This window comes from Carassius carassius, chromosome 45 (assembly GCF_963082965.1).
Source record: "Carassius carassius chromosome 45, fCarCar2.1, whole genome shotgun sequence".
Lineage (NCBI taxonomy): Eukaryota > Metazoa > Chordata > Actinopteri > Cypriniformes > Cyprinidae > Carassius > Carassius carassius.
Genome location: NC_081799.1, coordinates 3,893,040 through 3,899,039, shown reverse-complemented (window position 1 = coordinate 3,899,039; position 6,000 = coordinate 3,893,040).

Genomic DNA, 6,000 nt, shown 5'->3' with positions numbered 1-6,000 from the left:
TTAAATTTTTTTTTTTTTGCAGGATTTGGCGAGAGGACGAGACTCGTAGCGTCGGACGGTTAAGCCTCGTCTACCGTCAAATGGAAAGGTAAGTTGCGTGGCCGAGAGACTGTTACCGACGTCCGAAGGGAGCACACGCATCGAACGGGTAAGCCTCGCCGACCGTAGAGTGGAAACGTAAAGCAAGTCTGTCCAGGAGGCTCTCGCCAGCGTCCGAAGGGAGCACGCGCATCGAACGGGTAAGCCTCGCTGACCATAGAAAAGGAAAAGGTAAGGTTGTCTAACAGGGAGGCTCTCGCCGGCGTCCATAGGGAGCACTCGCATCGAACGGGTAAGCCTCTCCGGATGTGGGACAGAAAAGGTAACGATAGGTGGCCAGGAGGCTCTTGCCAGCATCCAACGGGGACTTCCTGTTCCCCAAAACAACTGGGTGAGCCTCGCAGGCCGCAGGATGGAAAAGGTAAGTTTGTGTGGTCGTTAGGCTGTCGTCGGCCTCTTATGGGAGTTTGCTACTCACGGCAAGAGACGGGTAAGCCTTGACGACCGTAGGAAGGAGGGAGGGTTTATTTGTGTGTTTGGTACCTGCGGCGTCGAACGGCTTGCTTGTAGGTTTTGTAACCTAAACCACGTGGAATGGTCGTGGTTGGCTGGCCAGGAGGCTCTCGCCAGCGTCCGATGGGAGCACTCGCATCGAACGGGTGAGCCTCGCTGGCCAAGGATGGAAAAGGTAAGGTTGTCTAGCCGGGAGGCTCTGACCGACGTCCGATAGGAGCTTAGCTCCAGGAATCGAACAGGTAAACCTCTCTGGCTGAAGGACGGAAAAGGTTGTCCAGCCGGGAGGCTCTTACCTTCGGCCGACAGGAGCTTAGCTCCCGGAATCGAACGGTTAAGCCTCGCTGGCCAAAGGACGGAAAAGGTAAGATTGTCTAGCTGGGAAGCTCTCACCTACATCCAATGGGAGCCTTGACTCCATGCATTGGATGGGTAAACCTCTCCGTACGTAAGACAGAATGGCAAAAGGGTAGCCGGGGGCTTTCACCTACGTCCGAAGGGAGTGTGAGCTCCTGGCAACGAACGGGTAAGCCTTGCTGGCCGCAGAATGGAAAAGGTGAGGTTGTCTGACCGGGAGGCTCTCGTCAGCATCCGATGGGAGCTCGAGCTCCTGGCATCGAAGAGAGAAGCCTTGCCGGCCATAGGATAGAAAAAGGTAAGGTTATCTGGTTATCGTCGCTGGTGGTCGGATGGCAAGTCCAAGATTGCTTAAGCGGGAAAGCATCTGACAGGAGTTTAATACTCACGATGTCATACGAGTAAGCTTTGCTGATAGTTGAACGGAGAAGGCTAAGGTTGGCTCAACGGGGAGCACTCTTGCAGCGCCTGACAGGGAGTTCGATACTAAGGAGGATTTGGTTGTCTACGAGGGTAGACGCTGTGAGGATTACTTGAATAATTGTTTAGCGAATCCAATAAGCTGCTTCCGATAATGAGTCCGAAAAATTTTGGTGCAGTCGTTGTATTCGAAATTAAGCGTGCAAAAATAAATTGGATTTCCTGTGCCAGTGTACCCCAAATAGGTGCCATGTATCGGCGATGTGGTCGTTGTCGAATTGTCATATTGTCAGCACATGAGATCGATGGTACATATCGATGATGTAATCGTGCATGGGTGGAGTAAGAGAAAGATTCTTTATACTTGTCTGAGCTTACTATTTGCCTTTATAACCATGCAGGTGCACGAAAGAGCCTATGGAATCACCAATAATCGAAAAAATATATATTTTTCAGACGTGCTGATAAACTGGCATTAGTTCATGTAGTCGGCACTACTGTCATCTCGCTTGTCCTGTGAATTTATTTATTTTTTATTATTTATTTATTTATTTATATTTATTTTTTACGATAGTAGATTCCATTTAAAGTCCAACGATTTAACCCTAATATGGACGTAAACAAATGCCTTAAATATAAGGTATTCAAAAAACGGTAAGAGAACCGGAGAGCTCCTTTAAAATATGGCACGTATCGGATTTACCTGTTAAAGTACGATGGAATACCTTATATCTGCTAACGATGCATGTCTATTTGTGGATGGAGACTTCTTTGCCACCTACAGGCGCACATCATCCTTTGAGAGCACGGGCGAGCGTGAAGTGCAGTGCTGAGATGGGATAACGGAGCGGTTTGATAGCCGAATTATGGTAGGCCGCCTAAAAACGTGGATTGAACGTTATTAGGTGGATATGGGCCTAATATCGTCTTGGCTATTGACGATACATGATGCCATCACCGCAACCTAGGATGCATGGCATACCTATAAGCGGAGGTGATGTGTGTGTTGTGTTTTTTTTTTTTTTTTTTTTTTGCATGTGAACAGACGCTGCTGCGGCAGCGGGGAGATACGGGAAAGGCTCCATGCAGGAGCAGACACTGCTGCGGCAGCGAGGAGGTACAGGAAAGGCTCCTGCGGGAGCAGACACTGCTGCGGCAGTGAGGAGGTACAGGAAAGGCTCCTGCGGGAGCAGACACTGCTGCGGCAGTGAGGAGGTATAGGAAAGGCTCCTGCGGGAGCAGACACTGCTGCGGTAGTAAGGAGGTACAGGAAAGGCTCCTGCGGGAGCAGACACTGCTGCGGTAGTAAGGAGGTACAGGAAAGGCTCCTGCGGGAGCAGACACTGCTGCGGCAGTGAGGAGGTATAGGAAAGGCTCCTGCGGGAGCAGACACTGCTGCGGCAGCGAGGAGGTACAGGAAAGGCTCCTGTGGGAGCAGACACTGCTGCGGTAGTAAGGAGGTACAGGAAAGGCTCCTGCGGGAGCAGACACTGCTGCGGCAGTGAGGAGGTATAGGAAAGGCTCCTGCGGGAGCAGACACTGCTGCGGCAGTAAGGAGGTATAGGAAAGGCTCCTGCGGGAGCAGACACTGCTGCGGTAGTGAGGAGGTACAGGAAAGGCTCCTGCGGGAGCAGACACTGCTGCGGCTGTGAGGAGGTATAGGAAAGGCTCCTGCGGGAGCAGACACTGGTGCGGTAGTGAGGAGGTACAGGAAAGGCTCCTGCGGGAGCAGACACTGCTGCGGCAGTGAGGAGGTATAGGAAAGGCTCCTGCAGGAGCAGACACTGCTGCGGCAGTGAGGAGGTACAGGAAAGGCTCCTGCGGGAGCAGACACTGCTGCGGCAGTGAGGAGGTATAGGAAAGGCTCCTGCGGAACGCCGGGGTGAAAGGCTGAGCCGCGGTGAGAACTGGGGCTCGGCCCAGGCTGGTTGGCTTCTTTCTGCTGCAATCCAGCGCTCGGGGAGAGCTCGGTCTCGGGCGGCACGATCGTTGTGTCGAGCGAGGCGAGCTCGGAGCTTGCACGGTCTATTGGCCGCGATGTGTGGCTTGGCGAGGAGAGCAGCTGTCCCGATGACGCTTAATGCTGCTCAACTGCCGTGTTTGGCTGGGTAGAAATGATCTCGGGTCCGGCAATAGCAGCAGGTCTTATAAATCCCCTGTGATGCTCTCTTCGTTGGTACGAAAATTGGGTCTGTGGTAAGGTGACGGACGAAGCGAACCAGCATGCTGATAAACCGTCAATGGATAGAGGGAAGTCAGCGATATTTATACTATGGGATTGATTACTTGATTATGGTCCACCTGTGTTGGTTAGGCTAAGTATCTGACGCGCTCCTCCCGAATCTTATTAATAAAATTTCATAAAGTCACAATATTTTGACTCAACCAACTAGTTAGAATACAATTGATGGTAAAACAAAAGATTTGATGTTCAGAACAGAAAAACTAAAGTAATTACCCATTGCACCCTGGGTGTGTATCCCCATAGAGGAAGTTGTTCATGTACAGCAGGATGTACCAGCTTAGCGTTCTGAACCATGGCAGGCGGTGCCAGCGATAACCGATGGTGATCATCTCATGGAAGCACTTGATCTGAACGCACAGCACAATCGTCATCAGAGCCATGGGACCCAGATAAATACTGCAGAAGAAGCCAGAGATCATAGCCAAGGTGAGGATCCCCCTCCATCGCCAGGAAAGGCCTGAGAGGACTCTGTTGAGACCCTCTAGTGTGTCGTCGACAGGAACGGGAACTTCAGGACCCTCCGAGTCTGATTTAGTCTCAATGTCCGAGGCTCCATATGTCTCCTCGTCCTCCGAGTGCTGATCTCGCAGCTCTGATGACAGGACTTCAGAATAAGCCTCCTAGAAGAAACAATTCATATGATGATTAGATCATTTCCCAAATCTTTAGAGCAGTTCTGGACAAACGGTTGACAGCGGGAGTTTGTCTGTTGATAACTGTTGTCTGTGATTGTTAATATGAGATGTTTGACACTGAAAGACAGAGAGAGCAAAGATTACTTACAAAGCAGATACACATTATCCTTTTTTGAAGCGTATTTTATTGCAACCAGGACATTCGTCCAAACCTCTGAATGAACCGATCCAAAGCCTCCTTCACTCAGATCAACGCCGATATCATCGCTGCAGGAATTAATGCCTGTTAAAAGAAAAAACAGAGGTGTTATGAAATGTGATGCAAGATGTATCTGATTCATATATATACATTGAGATACTACATGCAATATTTGTGCTTTTAGAAATTTATTTGTCAGCACTACACGACTGTGATCTGAAGTGCTCATTGAACTACATTTCCATGTTATTTTTCATTTACCCTTAAAGAAAGTGCATACTGAAGTTGTTCTAAATAGTGAAAACAGATCTTGTGTGTTTTTCTTGGCTTATGGTAGCAAACTGACCCATAGCTGTTGTCTGAGTATCCTCCAGCTGGCTGGTCTGAGGTGCCTCAGGGGCCTCTGTTGGACTCTCTGAAGCTTGGGCAGTGCTGACTGAATCCACTTCAGGGTGAACAGTCATAGGCTCCTCTGTAGTCAGGACATCAACACTCAATTCAGGGACAGTCTGGAGCAAGCCGATGTCACATTTGCACATGACACCCCTGAGAACGTCAACTCTCCGTTCAGACAAATCCCAGACTAAATCATGGATCAGCGGCTCGTGGCTCCAGTCTTCAGGGTGACGGCTCGAGGGTTGCTCTGCCGTAAAGAATAGGACTGCTGGGTCACTGCTGATATGTGCAGAAGTCGTTCCAAACCTGTGAGAGCTCCGTTCATCTTCTGAACACAGTTTAATATATTTTAGATTTAGTCTGAGAGCTCTCAGTCCCTCCATTGAAGCTGTGTGAACGGTATACTGTCCATGTCCAGAAAGGTAAGAAAAACATCATCAAAGTAGTCCATGTGACATCAGAGGGTCAGTTAGAATTTTATGAAGCATCGAAAAAACATTTTGGTCCAAAAATAGCAAAAACTACGACTTTATTCATCATTGTCTTCTCTTCCGTGTCTGTTGTGAGAGAGTTCAAAATAAAGCAGTTTGTGATATCCGGTTCGCGAACGAATCATTCGATGTAACCGGATCTTTTTGAACCAGTTCACCAAATCGAACTGAATCGTTTTAAACGGTTCGCATCTCCAATACACATTAATCCACAAATGACTTAAGCCGTTAACTTTTTTAATGTGGCTGACACTCCCTCTGAGTTCAAACAAACCAATATCCCGGAGTAATTCATTTACTCAAACAGTACACTGACTGAACTGCTGTGAAGAGAGAACTCAAGATGAACACCGAGCCGAGCCAGATAATGACTCGTTCACGAGTCAAGAACCGTTTCTGTCAGACGCGTCCCATTCGAGAACCGAGGAGCTGATAACATCTAACCTAACCCTAACATATTTTTATTTTGTGAATATAAGCAAGGTCACCAGATGTTGCTTGGTAAACTTCTAGGTTACTGATCGCGAGCGCTTTGGTTCTCATTAAAACATCAGATGTGAACATTCATTCTTTAATAATTGTATCTAAGTGTTTAATTAAATGTATTTAGCTGTAAGTGTTCCTGTAGCTCAATTAGTAGAGCATTGCTTTATCAAGCGCAAGATTGGGGGTTCGATTCCCTGGGAACACATCACAGGTAAAAAT